Below are 17,357 nucleotides of genomic sequence, written 5' to 3'. Positions count from 1 at the left end.
AGGCAAAGTTTTAACTGCAGACGTTGGAAAGATGAGTGGGAAAGGCAATCTCATACTCGAAATCAAACCTTGAAGGGTTCGGCTTTGAAGTATAAATTGGGTTCAAGTGAAAATGCATGGGTGTCATTGGAGTAGAGCGAGTGGAATCCAAAACGCACATGCATCACACACTTACACCAGTCGTTTGCACTTGGGACAGTTTGAATTTGAGCATTTCCTCCATTCAATAAAATCCATACTTCAGAATGACAAAAGCTTGTTAAAAGCTGAAAAAAGTTCTACTTACATAAATTGGTTCATACATATGTTGATATATTTATCGTCTATTCAGATTCATTTTACCTTTCTATTCGGCCCCATTTCTTCCACTTCAGCACAGTAAGTTCCTGCATCGGACGAGTTAAATTAGTTGGCAGCTTGCAATCTGCACTGTTGCAACAAACACGTTCTATTGTACTGCCCTAGGCAAGTTACTCGACTGGCTTTTAAAGGACTTCTTGGTTGTACTGTACACGTGACTTTTACAAGTTTAACTTTACTTTCAAAATTTATCGCACTCCTGCGCTGACGCGTAGATGTATATACCATGCCCGTACATAACACACTGCAATATGTTGACTGTGTTCTGTTGCAATTAGGACTTCTTTACGTAGTTTTCTTCTAGCCCTCTCAACGCGCTCACATTAATCTCTGGATCTGTTGGCAGCCGGCCAGTATGTGTGTTGTCTTGCATCCTTTGCATATAGTAGAATCCTTAAGCTATCAGCAGACGCAGCCAAGTGCTCCATATTTGGCTTATGTTACACACACGCAGTGAGAGCGAGCGCTGGAGGAGAGAAGCAGAGCAGGAGTGGTGTCTGCAAGACAGACATTACTACAGAGCTACAAGCTCGGCTTCCTTCATCGCGGAGCGCCACGTCTTGGGCATCACCGCCTTTTTGATGTTGTAAGTGTTTTATATAAAGAAATATATATTTTACGGTTCTTCTCCAGCGACATTGGCTATTTGCTTTCATTTCCTTGCTCTGTGTATGTGTAGGTTGTTATGAAATGGCTAGGCTCCCTCTTATAGTACAAACACAGCCTTGCTCAGAAATCTGATTGAGAAAACTGTGTGTGTATTTTGTGTGGTCTGTGTGTGATTATGAAGTGCTGCCCTGAGTATGTGCTGTGATGTTTTCGTCCGGGTTGTGTGTGAGTGGGGAGCGTTAGGATTGGGGTTGGGGGGACGGCAGGTAATGCTTGGGGGATGATGTTTTGCTGGGGAGGAGGCGGATGGGGGTGGGGGGTTGGGTGCTGGTAGGGGTGGAGACTGAGGGGATGCCGCGGCAGGGCTCGGGAAACGGCGGCTCGTCAGGGAGCTGACCGCTTGTTTAATCGGGTCATGTAGGAGACGGGCTCGCCAGAGCGTTGCGTAATCGGGTAGATAGGGCTGGTCTGCAGAAGGGAACATTTTTATCTTGTTTACAACGCTGCCGATACATTGTAGTGCGATATCTATGCGGTCAGACCATCCAAGCAGACAGTGGCACCACGCAAGTCTCTTTATTGTTACTACCTCGGTGACTCATCGGCAAATCTTATTCCTCCATCTGCTTTTTTCTACAACATTATTGCAGGCTGTTGGTTTTGAGTGTGTGTTGAACTAGGTCGTTATCGATGGCCAATAAGCATATAAAAATTGTTGGACTTGATAAATCTCAGCACATTTGTCCAAAGGACCTATTGGCTCCAGAATTTATCTGTAGCCCTTATCCCACAAACACGTCAAGAATTTTGTGTTTAAAATGAGTACAGTTTGTGTCAAATGAAAGAGCAACAAAGGGCGGCGAGATCAGTTTTTGTCCACTAGCATTATGCGTCTGACACTTTGACTATCCACCCTCCCGTCATTCAAATGCAGAAATTCAAGGCAACACCACATTAAACAAACACTTAAAACAAAACGTGGACATTGTTTTCTGGTGAGTCAGTAACTCCTCTTTCTGAGGCAGAGCTGCTGCGTAAAAAGATCATGAATGAGACTGGGAATACTATAATTATTTCCAAGCCATTGCATCAGTGTTGACAATAAGCAGTTAAAAATACATTAACTGTGTGTTAACATGTTCAATGCATTGGATAATGAAAGTCTCAGAAATGATTTCCATGTGTGGAAGTTCTTGGAGAAGCTGTCGTGTGCACTACACGTACAAAGATGTTGGTGTAGGATTTCATTGCGCTACCCCTGGACCTGATCAATCATGTAATTAGATCAGGTTGCCCTGGTAACTGACGTTATTTATCTCTTCAATGAGGTGCGCATGCTTATCTTGTAAAAGAGCTTGTGTCCTTCGGCATATTTCATACTGTAAGTGCCGGGTGGTCACATATTTATCCATTATTTTAAAATGGATTGAATCCGGTATTTATTTCAGCAGTAAATAAACATATTTGTTCGAAGTATTTCAAGATAAAAGGCCTTGTAACGTGTATACATAAAATACTAGCTGATAGCCAATCAAGGCCGTGTGATGGCAAGATGCTGCTGTGAACACCGCTTGAAGGCTTGCTGTTAAAGACCTAACTTGGAGGTGGAGTGTGGGTTATGTGAATCTGGCTCATTGTAACTGTTTAGAAACTGTTGAGGTCAGTCAAAGGGCAGTTGTAACTAAGTTTTAGGTGCCAGATCAGCGACTGCATTTACTGTCCGTTTAAAAAAATGTATCCAGTAGCATGGTGTGACGTAGTGTCTGGAATGTAATACATGCACCACACTGGATGCAAGTTTTTTTTTATACTTTTGTGTTTTCGGATGTAATAGTTATGCATGTTAGAATAAGCCACCTAGGTGTCTAAAAAATTATGTTGTATCTGTGGAACACTTGAGAATGTAGTATTTATTGTGCTGGAGATTTTCAAATATGATCTAATTTCTATTAAGTGGTAGAGATGTACATAGAAGGATATGATAGCCACATTTTCAATTTTGCTTTCTTAACAGAATCAATATAGATACACAATATATGGTGTTGTACAAAGTATCCACATTAAGTCTTCATGGAGATATTTAACATAATCTAGTGTCAATATCATAATTTGTGTTGAGTACGTTTTGGCTGAGGACCATTGGTGATCAGCAGTGAATTTTGAAAAATAGCTGTGTTTTGGCATGCATCAAAATCAGTACATCTTTTAGTATGAGCTGAAAGTAGGTGAGGCTAAAATAGTATCAGAGATAATGGGAACTGCAGATGCTGGAGATTCCAAGATAATAAAATGTGAGGCTGGATGAACACAGCAGGCCAAGCAGCATCTCAGGAGCACAAAAGCCGACGTTTCGGGCCTAGAGGTGAGGCTTGTTGTTGCTGGCACATACTTGAATGATTAATCTTTGTATTCATTTGAGTGATTAAAAAGAATCAATTACCTATACCTACGGGTATCAATCTCAGTATTCTATAATCAGGGAGATCATTCGGATACAAAGGAGACAGCTGAGTTGAGTCACAGTAGGTATTCATGTTTTTTATGTTGCCCTTACATTTCTGGAAATAAAATGCCAATAAGATAGGAGTGTCTTCAGTTGGCTGGATATATATTGGCCAGGTGTCCGTGTAGAGGAACATCGAAAGACATTGGTTGTACTTTAGTACCACGTAGTTCCCAAGCCACAACATTTCAGCCAGCAGCCAGAATATGGTGGCCAATCCTGGTGACTGGGTTTTTCACTTCTGATTTTGGAGGCAGGCCGTAGCTAAGGGTTGAACCCAGAATTGGAGAACATCAGGGCTATCTCTGAAGAAAATTCAGGTCATGTCAGATGTTCATTCGTTCGGTGCATTCCCAGCTGGCGGAGTGGTGGGAGGAATTTCAGGCCTTGTTTTTCCTTTTGATGTTAACTTGGACGAAGATTTGTGTGGTGAGAGTATGGTACAAGGTTAGTTGGAAACCACATTGGTCGCTTATTGCTACTTCGCTGACTGAGTCTTACTCAGTGCCTGAAACTTTGAGGAAATGAAAACAGCATTGGTTAAAAGCTTTGTTAAATTCTTAGCTTAAGGAAAAGGGAAGTAATGAAGGAAGGCTGCTAATCTTTCATTCAGATCAGGGATTCACACTACACAGGAAATTCTAGGTTTTAAAAATATCTGAATATGGCAGATGAATGTTTCATTTGTATTACCATGGAAATGTAGCTGAGGCTTTGATGCAACTCTGACAGAATAGTGCAAACACTCTCAGAAGCTAGTACACATTTACATGGAGATAATTTGTTTTGAGCTATTGACTCCATGTAGCCAACTACATACTAGCCCTCTCACATTTCCCTCTCCAAGGCTTTCTAATTTAGTTTCCATATTTTCCATAAGCCTGAGTCAAAGTTATTAATGGCATATGTTATCACCATAACTGGACTCATTAATCTTATTTCTTCCTACTTCTACCTACAGTATAACTAGTGAATCCATTCTGTCACTCCATTTCATATGTGTTTAACAGTGATGGGTCTTCTGGCCATTGAGTCATGGTCGTTTGGAACACTCTCAAAATCTGTTTGCCTTTCACAAATCTTCAAGAATACAAAAACAATCTGTTACTTGATAGGGCTGCCACTTCATCACCTTACCTCCACCTTGAACCATCTTGGTGTTTGGCACCCTTTCCTATCTCCTGAAGTGTGATGGAACATCTTGTTTTGCAAGGAGTGTTGTAGAAGTGGAGACACATGTGGCGGCTGATGTTACAATTTTCAGCTACTGCAGTTGGATTGTTAAAACTAAGAAACAAGGATTCGAAGTATCAGCACAGCATTGTTTGAAGTGAACACTGCAGAACAGTGCTGCTGATATTGCCTGCTATCTCATAATGCAGTGGGAGCAGGAGAGTGGCTGAGGACAGCAGAGGGCATAGGAGGTGCAACTCACCATAAACATTGTGATCATTGCAATGGACTGAGTGGTTGTTCATTTGACTTTGAGACATTTGATGTTGTATTTAAAGAATAACAGACTTCAAGTTTTTTCAAGATAAACAGCTTCATTGCCTTTTGGTACATGTATTGTCTATATGTACATGCTGCTGTTGCTTTTTTTTCAGGTATATTTGCATTTTGAGCTGTGAAGTTTTTTTATTGTTTTTTAAACCCACTGCTTCCTAAACATTTTCCTGCAGTCCCTATTTTCCCCTATTTTGAGGCCTATTGTGACCCAAGTGAAAGGCGATAGGAAGTGGTGAGAAACACTCAAGAGAGCAAGTGTAAGACCTGTGAGAGTAGGATAAATGGCAGAGGTACATAGTGTCCATTGTTGTTTCTGAGCTTGTCACCCCAAAATTTCAGTTAGCAACCCATTTTGGTGCCCTGTCCCCACATTAGAAGGCTCTGATCAGAAGTGTTCCTTAGCTGAGAGACATGTGGTGATTAGGGCTGTTAATACAATTAGCAAGTTGTGTGGGACGTATTGTCCCACTACAGTCTACAGATAATTCAAAGTTACTTTTTCATCAAAAATTGGAATCACCTGATAATTTGAATGAAGAAATATTAATGACCAAATTGTGAGCTTAGCACTAAATATTTTTATAAGTAACTCTAATTTAAGAAGAACAACTTGTTCTTATGTCTTCAGCTTTCTGACTGCATCCATGCTGCAAGGGTTCCTTGCTTACATCATTGTGACTTGGATGCTTTCCCTGAAGGCACTTCCTTAGGTCTATGATATTGTACGGGCCTGGGGCCGATGTGGGTGTCAAATGGCTGCCTGTGTTCTGCAGCCATATCAGTAATGATTGACACTGCCCTGTGATGTCCCTGATTTTTTGAAATGTTGAACTCTTTGGTTATTGTCTCCTTGAACGTCACTGTGCACATCAAACTATAACTGCCTAACTAAAATAAAAACAGAAAGCACTGGAGGAACTCAGCAGGTCTGGCAGCATCTGTGGAGCGAGAAACATTGTTAATGTTTCAAATTTAGAGGCTTAAAGATCCGTACTGTTTTGCTTTTCATTAAACTGCTGAACTAACTTTTTTGTACTAACCTCCCCAGGGAAACACATTGAGGAAATAAAAGACTTACAGCTATATGGCATGCTTTGTTAATTGTGATAAACTAATTTAAAATGAAGTTATTATATATAGATGAATGCAGCAGCCATTTTGTCTGCAGTAAATAGCAACAACGTGAAATGTTTCAGAGATAGTAGGAACTGCAGATGCTGTAGAATCTGAGATAACAAGATGCAGAACTGGATGAACACAGCAGGCCAAGCGGCATCAGAGGAACAGGAAGAATTTCTGAAGGTTCTAGGCCCAGAATGTCAGCCTTCCTGCTCTTCTGATGCTGCTTGGCCTGCTGTGTTCATCCAGTTCTGCATCTTGTTATAACAAAGTGAATGGTTAGTCTTTTTCTTAAAGGAACCAACACTTTAACTTTTCACTGTGATATCCAGCACTACCTCCAAAGTAAGCATCTACATTTTAATAATAGTCTGATTAAATATATTTGCGTTCTTCAGAAAACTCCACCTTTTTAATTACCCATTGTGTAGTTAAGTTTGTTTTCTAGTTTAAATTTTAAATGTGTAGTTCACATTTTAAGCTTCCTTAGGAAATATATAATGAAAGGAAAAGGTATCACACATGCATTTGTTAATTTCTTTCATTTCACGTATTACATCCTTGTTGTCTTTACTAATATGGTGTGTGGATGTTGAACCAGATTATTTCTAGGAGTCTTGTTTTATGCCTGGCAAACAGATGCACATTGTTCAACTTCCCTTCTTGCTACATTTACTTTTCTCCACTTCTACAAAATACATGATGGGAAATTTTGGGTGTACAATCCTGATTTTAAGTTTAAAAATGTGTTTCCAGCAGGTGTGAAATTGTGCTCAATATTCAAATGTCTAACCAGCACTCATTAAAGGTAGTGGCATGTTTTTCAAATTCCAGAAGTTTTGAAGATGAAGCTCTGTATCTTATTAAACTTTTTGATTTATTATTTACATGAAGAACTAGCTTTATTTGGTTTACAGGCTCTTAAAATTATTTTCATCCATTTCTCTGGTGCTTCTAAAATATTTCTATAAACTAGAAGTTTTTAACATTTTTTATTTAAACTATTTTTGTAATAAACCTATTCAGAGATGTTACTATGTACCTCTGGAGCAGTGGGTCTTGAACCAGGGATAGAGTCACTACCAACGAATGTTCTCAGGAAGGGTCACCGGACTTGAAATGCTAACTGTATTTTCTCCATCACAGATGCTGCCAGACCTGCTGAGCTTTTCCAGAAACTTTGCTTCTGTCCCTGATTTATAGCATCCATAGTTCTTTCGGGTTTTTTTTATACAGTTGCTACCACTGTGCCACAAGTGGGCCCCTATTTCTGTCAACAATTGCTATTACTTGTGGTAACCTTTGACCCAGAAGAAGTAAAGTAAGGACAGTTCATAATTTCTATAAAAGGTCTGTGCAATCTTTATTGTTTCTAAGAATGTTTGAAAAGAACTTTTAAAAGTTTGCTTCTATTGTAAATGGATCAAATGCATTTTCTAAGATCTTAACAAATGTTAATCCATGGGGCTTGATGACCCTTGACTTGGAAGTGGTACCAGTAGAAAGAAAGGTTAAAAAATAAGCCATGTGGTTGGCAGACACAAAGGAGAGCTGCAGAAAAAATGAGCTTCAGTGAGAGGAGCCAAAGGCTGAAGTGCACAGATGCAGGCACAAAGAGAAAGTAGATAGAGATAGAAAGAGGAATACACTGAATTCTTGTTAGAAGATGAAGCGGATCACTCTCAAGAGGCAATCAGGTTTTCTTTTAGCAGAATGATAAGATTTCTTGGAACTGCTCATTGAACTGACGAAAGATGTCCAAAAACTGGGAAGCTATATGAATAGCTCAAAGTGCTAAAGAGCTGGTAGTTTTCCCAGAAATGGACAGATCATAATCTAGGAAAAGATTTGTACAAAGTGCTATGCTGATGATAAAGTACCCACGAAACCCAAAGTTAAGAGCTGTTGTCAAATAAGACTTATGGTCTATCCTTTGTAAATGAAGAACAACATATTGTGGAATTGTGTAGCAATGTAGTGTCACATCCGTGCAGGAGTGATGAAAATTTGCGTGCTTGTGTAGGAGGGATCATTGCTGTAATGACTATTTAAAATGATTTTTAAAAATTTGAAACATCATTTGTTAATTTACATGTAATTTGATTTAATTCTGATTTATGTTAAAGGAAAAGCTACAAAGGTTGGAATCTTGTTGGTAATTTCTTTATTTTGAAGTCATTGAGTAATTTTGATTATTTTGGTTTATGTTTCATCTATGGGGATCATAACAATTTAAAGTGTATTGATCATCACTTGTTACATAAAATTGTGCCTGTACCCTGTTTATCTAGCTCACCATTTTTTTTGCTTTGTCATATTTCACTGTACTTAGCAATCTTGCATCAGACACAAACCTAAATATGCTTCGAGATAATGGGAACTGCAGATGCTGGAGATTCCAAGATAATAAAATGTGAGGCTGGATGAACACAGCAGGCCAAGCAGCATCTCAGGAGCACAAAAGCTGACGTTTCGGGCCTAGACCCTTCATCAGAGAGGGGGATGGGGGGAGGGAACTGGAATAAATAGGGAGAGAGGGGGAGGCGGACCGAAGATGGAGAGTAAAGAAGATAGGTGGAGAGGGTGTAGGTGGGGAGGTAGGGAGGGGATAGGTCAGTCCAGGGAAGACGGACAGGTCAAGGAGGTGGGATGAGGTTAGTAGGTAGCTGGGGGTGCGGCTTGGGGTGGGAGGAAGGGATGGGTGAGAGGAAGAACCGGTTAGGGAGGCAGAGACAGGTTGGACTGGTTTTGGGATGCAGTGGGTGGGGGGGAAGAGCTGGGCTGGTTGTGTGGTGCAGTGGGGGGAGGGGATGAACTGGGCTGGTTTAGGGATGCAGTGGGGGAAGGGGAGATTTTGAAACTGGTGAAGTCCACATTGATACCATATGGCTGCAGGGTTCCCAGGCGGAATATGAGTTGCTGTACCTGCAACCTTCGGGTGGCATCATTGTGGCAGTGCAGGAGGCCCATGATGGACATGTCATCAAGAGAATGGGAGGGGGAGTGGAAATGGTTTGCGACTGGGAGGTGCAGTTGTTTGTTACGAACTGAGCGGAGGTGTTCTGCAAAGCGGTCCCCAAGCCTCCGCTTGGTTTCCCCAATGTAGAGGAAGCCGCACCGGGTACAGTGGATGCAGTATACCACATTGGCAGATGTGCAGGTGAACCTCTGCTTAATGTGGAATGTCATCTTGGGGCCTGGGATGGGGGTGAGGGAGGAGGTGTGGGGACAAGTGTAGCATTTCCTGCGGTTGCAGGGGAAGGTGCCGGGTATGGTGGGGTTGGAGGGCAGTGTGGAGCGAACAAGGGAGTCACGGAGAGAGTGGTCTCTCCGGAAAGCAGACAGGGGAGGGGATGGAAAAATGTCTTGGGTGGTGGGGTCGGATTGTAAATGGCGGAAGTGTCGGAGGATGATGCGTTGTATCCGGAGGTTGGTAGGGTGGTGTGTGAGAACGAGGGGGATCCTCTTTGGGCGGTTGTGGCGGGGGCGGGGTGTGAGGGATGTGTCGCGGGAGATGCGGGAGACTCGGTCAAGGGCGTTCTCAATCACCGTGGGGGGGAAGTTGCGGTCCTGAAAGAACTTGGATATCTGGGATGTGCGGGAGTGGAATGTCTTATCGTGGGAGCAGATGCGGCGGAGGCGGAGGAATTGGGAATAGGGGATGGAATTTTTGCAGGAGGGTGGGTGGGAGGAGGTGTATTCTAGGTAGCTGTGGGAGTCGGTGGGCTTGAAATGGACATCAGTTACAAGCTGGTTGCCTGAGATGGAGACTGAGAGGTCCATGAAGGTGAGGGATGTGCTGGAGATGGCCCAGGTGAACTGAAGGTTGGGGTGGAAGGTGTTGGTGAAGTGGATGAACTGTTCGAGCTCCTCTGGGGAGCAAGAGGCGGCGCCGATACAGTCATCAATGTACCGGAGGAAGAGGTGGGGTTTGGGGCCTGTGGGGAGTGGATGAACTGGGCTGGTTTAGGGATGCAGTGGGGGAAGGGGAGATTGTCCCCTTGTCCCCACACCTCCTCCCTCACCCCCATCCCAGGCCCCAAGATGACATTCCACATTAAGCAGAGGTTCACCTGCACATCTGCCAATGTGGTATACTGCATCCACTGTACCCGGTGCGGCTTCCTCTACATTGGGGAAACCAAGCGGAGGCTTGGGGACCGCTTTGCAGAACACCTCCGCTCAGTTCGTAACAAACAACTGCACCTCCCAGTCGCAAACCATTTCCACTCCCCCTCCCATTCTCTTGATGACATGTCCATCATGGGCCTCCTGCACTGCCACAATGATGCCACCCGAAGGTTGCAGGAACAGCAACTCATATTCCGCCTGGGAACCCTGCAGCCATATGGTATCAATGTGGACTTCACCAGTTTCAAAATCTCCCCTTCCCCCACTGCATCCCTAAACCAGCCCAGTTCATCCCCTCCCCCCACTGCACCACACAACCAGCCCAGCTCTTCCCCCCCACCCACTGCATCCCAAAACCAGTCCAACCTGTCTCTGCCTCCCTAACCGGTTCTTCCTCTCACCCATCCCTTCCTCCCACCCCAAGCCGCACCCCCAGCTACCTACTAACCTCATCCCACCTCCTTGACCTGTCCGTCTTCCCTGGACTGACCTATCCCCTCCCTACCTCCCCACCTACACCCTCTCCACCTATCTTCTTTACTCTCCATCTTCGGTCCGCCTCCCCCTCTCTCCCTATTTATTCCAGTTCCCTCCCCCCATCCCCCTCTCTGATGAAGGGTCTAGGCCCGAAACGTCAGCTTTTGTGCTCCTGAGATGCTGCTTGGCCTGCTGTGTTCATCCAGCCTCACATTTTATTATCCTAAATATGCTTCGCTCTATTTTGTTATGATAACATAGAAAAAGGCTATCACTTTTCATTGCCCAGCGATATACTTTTTTTTGTTTTTATTTTACTTTTTCCTTATTTTCTGCTTTGCAAATAATTTTCCATCCATGCCACTAAGTCTCCTCAATTTAAATTGGCTATTAATGTTCTAAGTGTCCATACTTTTGGCATTTACTGATCATCCTGCACCACATCAGTAAATCGGTCTAAGAGTTCTATTACGTTATTTAGGCATGACCTCCTTTCACTGTATTGTACAGATTTCTCCAATTAGCTTATATTTTTGTATCTGTTCATTTTCTCTGTCCTGATAATGAATTCTAGCCATTTCTGCATAATGCCTTTAACTTCATTGGTCTGCAGTTCTCCAGTATTTCCCTTCATTGTATCAGTGCACGTATTTTTAAAGGATTTAGTATTTTAATGATGCACATAGATAAGCTATTTACAAGGGGATGTAAGATGGTGTGTAACAGAATATGATATCGAAGTTATTGTTTAAGTAGAGAGTACAAGATAGCCTATTTTACATGTGTATGAGTTATAAGGCAAATGATATGGTATGTGGTATATGCAGAATCTTAAATTGTATACAAATGTTATGTATATATTATGTGCTGGATCACGGTATAAGAAAGTTTACTTAGTATCTGGAAGAGAATGCTTGGGAGCTCCTGTTAACTGCATTATGTTTGCAGAGTATAAAATGGCATTAGTTGTCAACATCATGATCTAGAGTAAATTTTTGAACTTCAGAAACCGAAGTTAAGGGCCCTGGAAAAAAATGCCATCATTAAAATGACGGATAGTTAGGGAAGATCTGTAAAATTGTGCCTTATGTATTTATGTTTTGGAGAGTAGGCAGAGTGATAGATCAGAGTGTACATCAAATGTTTATTTTTGGTTAGGAACTTCATCCACTGGCAGAGGTATCCGGACATCTGGCTTGGTTCCTGATATATTGACCTGGCCAATACTAACATCCAGTATTTTCCTACAAAGACAGTAGCAGTGTCCTTGTCCAAGTATCTTCAGCTGCTGTTTAATCTTTCCCCCATCATAATACCAAAATAAAATTGTTAATTGAGAGCGTATCTAGACAACATCAATTCCTCAGACAGTGAAACAATGCTTGAGTGTGCGAAGCAAAAGGGGGACCACATGTATTATCAATTCGAGAGAAAGTCTGATCACCTCCCCATGACAATCAATTGTATTGACATTGCTAAATCCCCTGCCATCAACATCCCAGGAGTTATCATTGATCAGAAACCTAACTGGACTAGTCAGATAAGTGCATTGGTTCGAGAGAAGTGGGAAGCTGAATATGTCAATTAAGATTTCCAACATTTCTGCATCACCTACTAATTTTTGATAGCCGCCATCTGGAAAATACAAGGGTAGTAAGATCATCTCCAGGTAACACAGTATTCTGATGTGGGCAGATATCACCATTCCCTCATCACAGCTGGGTCAAAATCAGGGAACTTTTTACCTAACTGCACTGTGGGAGAACCTAGCACCTTCACCATATGGAGTTCAATAAAAAGGCTCATGGGCAACTCTGAACAACATTGAATACTGACTTTGTTAGGAATGCCTACACCTTCATAATAAAGGGTGGATAGCATGCTACTTCTGTTACTGCATAGTGATCAGAATGCTTGGTGCAGTGTTAGCTGATAAGTAAGTGTTTTAAAGAAATTAGCATAGTTGTCTCTAAGAATGTAAAACTATTTGTACAAGCCAAAACATAGGAAAATGTAGAATTTATAGCCTTGCGGTTATCATTACGAATTGCTTTTAATAAAGTATATTTGCATAATTTTGAGTAAATGATCTCTTTTTGCTAGATCACAAGAGGAAAACTTTATGGGAGCTTTGTGACCAGAGAGTGAGAGGAAGGATGTCAGGACTAGGAACAGTAGAAATCAGCATTTCCCCATGGATTTTTTATTTTGTTTATGTATTTTAGCACCAACTTACCAAATAAATTCCTGATTTGTAAAGATCTGAGCAGAAGCAGAGATTAATGTCTTATGCCTTGGTTTTTAAAGCACAAAATAGCATGACCTTAGTTTTTAAAGCACAAAATAGCTTCTAATTATCCAATTGATTTGCTAGCCATATTGGATCAAGTAGCATCATAAACATCTGAGTGTACACTAGAACTTTAAACTTGCTGATGTATAATATTTAAAGTAGTATCCTTGAGTTATCATTCAGGCTCAGCATCTGGCTTATCAAATCTGACAAATTTGTCCAGCAACCTGTAGCACTAATCAGGAAGGACCCACAACAGCATCATTTTATTTATTTATTTATTTATTATCATAAGTATTCTGTTACAAAATGCAGTGAAAAGTGTTGTGTAATGTCGCCACTCTCCAGCGCCATCTTAAAACACAGAAAATAAACCAAACGTCGAAATTGAAGGCACAAAAATCTAAAAAAAGTGTTCAATTTTACAGACCTTATTGTTACGTGCTCTGCCATGGCCCTGGTGGCCAGGCATGAGTTCACTTTGCTGTGTTGCTACCACTGGAATCAAAGTTGCCACCCGTTGGCGCCATCTTGCCTCCATTAATGCCCTAGCCACTATGTATCCTCCTGGATCTTATCAGTACAGAAGCCACCAATGTTGCCAGGCACTGCACTGGCCCAAACTCTATTCCATCACTGCCATATGCCTGCTTCAGGCCCACTTTGCTAATGCAGCCACTGCCAATGTTGCCAAGTGTCGTACTGGACCTAAACTCTTGTCCACCCCCATGAATCTACATGGGACACAGATGCTCCCAGGAACACAAACCTCAACCCTACTGTAGTAGCCATGAGTCAACACTAGGACTGCCTTGTTGATGCCGAAGCTACTGGAAACCCAAACTCGCCTCTGCTGCTGTGTTGAGTCTGGGCTAGGCTCGTTCATTGTTGCCGCGATCGAGCTGTTCAACAAGAGGTAAGTAAAATAAAAAGGGGAAAAAATAGAGAGAAAAAGAAGAAAAGAAACAAAAGGAAAAGCTCAGAAGCCCTACTCCATCACCATCTTACTGTAAAAGCCTAATATGTGCCCATTTATCATTAGTGCTTAATGGGCACATATTGGCGGTCTTAATGCGTTTTGAAAAGGTACCTCAGTTGTGTGAATAGTGGGTATGCTTTGTGTTAGAAGTGATGTGTTGAAGGTTGTGAAAATGATTTGTGAGTAACTCTGAGTGGTATGGTGTGAAGTGGGAAAATGGAATATCGAAATACTACTGGAGATTTCAGTAGAAAGGAAATAACAGTTTTGCTGATGGCACTGAATCTATTCTGGCGTTGCAGCCACATTCCAGGAGATTAGTTCCTGACATTAGCCCCCACTGTTACCACTTCCTGCTTCCAGTGGAGGTGTTACCTGGAAGACTTTTAGCTGATGGGCCTGAAGCATAAGGTGCAGTGGGAATCTGCTCCATCCTGTTTCACAACAAAGGTCAACAAAGCAGCATTGGAGAATCCAAGGGGCAGATATGCAGATCCTGTAACAATTTCTGCCTTTGTGAGTGTACTCTGTAGAAGAATTGACTTTCCCCTTTTAAGAGGTGCTTATTGCTTTGATGCACTATTTCTGTGTGCTTCCCCCTACCCCAATCCTCAATAGTGAGTGACCAGTGTGGGGGTAGCATAGTGCTGTCTACACAACTGAGTCACTAAGCACCATTGGTGTAACACAGTCTGTGAGTCTGCAGTGTGCCCCCCAACCTCTGGCCATTTTCCAACTGCAGTCAGGTTGCTAGACCACAGAATTAGCTCGCTCTGGTTGCTTGAATCTTAATAATGAGTAAAAATTAAATAAGTTAAATAGATCAAAACCCAATCCAGTCTGAAACATTATTCCATTTGAATTTGAGAGTAAGATTTACAACTTATCATGGAATTTGAGATTATGCAATGTGTGCATGAGTTAGGCTACTTGTAAAATGAAAGTAGTGATATCACAAGGCTGAGGGTATACAGGTTGGCACTTCTTAAAGGGGAATCATCTTTGGGACTGCTTACAAGTGTGAACTTGTCTAAAGTAGGGCTCAACTGATCCCAAGCAATCTGTTTATTAAAAGCAAACTGGAAAAGTTGTGACTTATTGTTAATATTGTAGCTCATCTTGATGTTTCTGGGTCTTCTGCTGTGTCAGTTTTGTTTTTGCAGCAAGAAGAAACTGCTGGATGAGTCTGATTGCCTACTGAGTGTATTTAATAAAGACGGAATTTTATTTGAGTTTGCTTTCCTTGCCACCATCTTCTTGCTGCATTTAAAATCGTGAGGTTACTACAGATCTAAGGAAACTTGTAAAAATCATGGAGTGCAGCATAGGAAACCATTCAGCTTATGCACGCTCTTTGAAATTGTTATCTGGTTAATCCCATCCTTTCCTTGCAGTCATGCAATTTTTTGCCCTTCAAATAATTTGTTCAATTCCCTTTTGAAAGTAATTTTGGGACTTGTATCCTAAAAAGAAAATGAGGCAAAAAATAGGTAATTGCAGGCCAGTTGGCTTAACATTGTTATTGTGAAAATGTTAGCATCAACTATAAAGTATGTAATGGCAGAGCGTTTAGAAATTCATAATATGGCCAAGCAAGGTTTTGTGATGGGAAAATCATGCCTGACAAATTTACGATAATTTTTTTGAGGAGGATACAAGCAGCACAGATAAAGGGGAAGCAGTAGATGTAATGTATTTGGGTTCTCTGAAGACATTTGATAAGGTATAACATATTAAAATCCTTACTAAGATGAGTCCCTGGTGTTGAAGGTAGTATACTAGATACTACTATGGATAAATAATTGGCTAACCAATGGAAGACAGAGAGTTGGCAGAAGGGGGTATTTTCAGATGACAACCTGTAATTAGCGGACTGCCACATGGATTGGTGTTGGGGCCAAAATTATTTGCGAGATATATTAATGACTTTGAGAAAAGTGAATGTGTACCATAGTCAATTTTACATGTTACACAAGGAACTGACTTTTATGCCTTCCGCATAACTATAAGAGCTCTTGATTAAAGTAAGTAAAAATAAGTTGTTTCCAAGGCAAGGCTGACATAGAATCACCAGAGGGATATAGACAGGTTAAGTGAGTGGGTAAAAACTTGGCAGATGGAATATACTGTGGAAAAATGTGAGGTTATGCACTGTGGCAGAAGAAGAGAGGAGCTGAATAAAATTTAAATGAATAAAGACTCCAGAAAGCTACAGATTGTGAGATTTAGGAGCCCTTGTTCATTAATCACAATAGGCTGATAGCCTAGTTCAGCATGCAGTAAGAAAGGCAAATGAAATATTGGCCAATATTTCATACGGAATGGAATATAAAAGCAGAGACATTTTGCTCAAACCACATTAAGGCACTGGTCAGACTACAGCTGGAATATTATGAACAGTTTTGGTCCCCTTATCTTAGGAAGATATACTGGCATTGGAGGCAGTTCTGAGAATGTTCTCTAGGCTATTACCAGGTAGGGAGATCTATCTTATGGGGAAAGGTTGAATAGGATGGGGTTGGACTCTTTGGAATTTAGAAGAAATTTGGGGGACATAGCAGGGTAGATGGAGATAGATAGATTGTTTTCCTTTGTGGGAAAGCCTAAGGTCAGAGAACATAGAATCATAGAATCCCTTCATTGTGGGAGCAGACCATTTGGCTCATTGAATCTACACCAATCCTTCGATGAGCATCCCACCCACACCCACCCCCTAGCTTATCTCTGTAACCACGGCAAATCCACCTAACCTACACATCCCTAGACACTATGGCAATTTGGCATGGCCAGTCTGCCAAACCTCCACACAGACAGTTGCCTGAGGGTGAATCAAATCCAGACCCTTGGTGCGTGAGACAGCGGTGCTAGCCACTGAGCCATTGTGCCACTCCGTTGACATAATTTAAGAATAAGGAAGTCTTCTTTTAAGTCAGAGGTGAAGAGGAATTGCTTCCTTCATGGTAGTGAATCTGCTGAAATCTTAACGCAGACAGTTGTCAAGATTGGGTGGCTAAGTATATTCAAGGCTGAGAGACAGATTTTTAATCATTAAGGGGACCAAGGATTCTAGGGAAAAGGCAGAAAAGGAGAGTTGAGGGTAATCAGATCAGCAATGATCTCAATGACAGGTGAAGCAGACTCGATGGGCTGATTGGCCGACTGCTGCCCCAATTATTATGGTATTATGGTTTCCATTGCTATTTTTCTGGCAGTGTCTTCCAGAAGACAACTCTCTGTGCTAGAAAGATGGATTCCCCTCTTCTGCTCTTTGTTCCTTTGCTAATTACTAAAACTGTGCCCTCTAGGTACTGGCCTTTTTGCCAACGGAAACAACTTATTTTTATTTACTTTAGTCAAGAGCTCTTATAGTTATGTGG

At 41.7% G+C, this 17,357-nt stretch overlaps 1 protein-coding gene across 9 annotated transcripts in view; it reads left to right on the top strand.

Annotated features, from left to right (window-relative positions):
• Positions 1–509: 509 nt before the first annotated feature.
• atxn1a (ataxin 1a) overlaps positions 510–17,357 on the top strand; it is a 346,456-nt gene continuing 329,608 nt past the window's right edge. For all 9 annotated transcript variants that reach the window (XM_048555139.2, XM_048555149.2, XM_048555131.2 and 6 more), the window contains exon 1: positions 510–946. The gene's annotated coding sequence lies outside the window, so the exon portion shown is untranslated. The remainder of the gene's footprint in view (positions 947–17,357) is intronic.

This window comes from Stegostoma tigrinum, chromosome 2 (assembly GCF_030684315.1).
Source record: "Stegostoma tigrinum isolate sSteTig4 chromosome 2, sSteTig4.hap1, whole genome shotgun sequence".
Classification (NCBI taxonomy): domain Eukaryota; kingdom Metazoa; phylum Chordata; class Chondrichthyes; order Orectolobiformes; family Stegostomatidae; genus Stegostoma; species Stegostoma tigrinum.
This window is presented reverse-complemented; position numbering and strand designations above follow the sequence as displayed.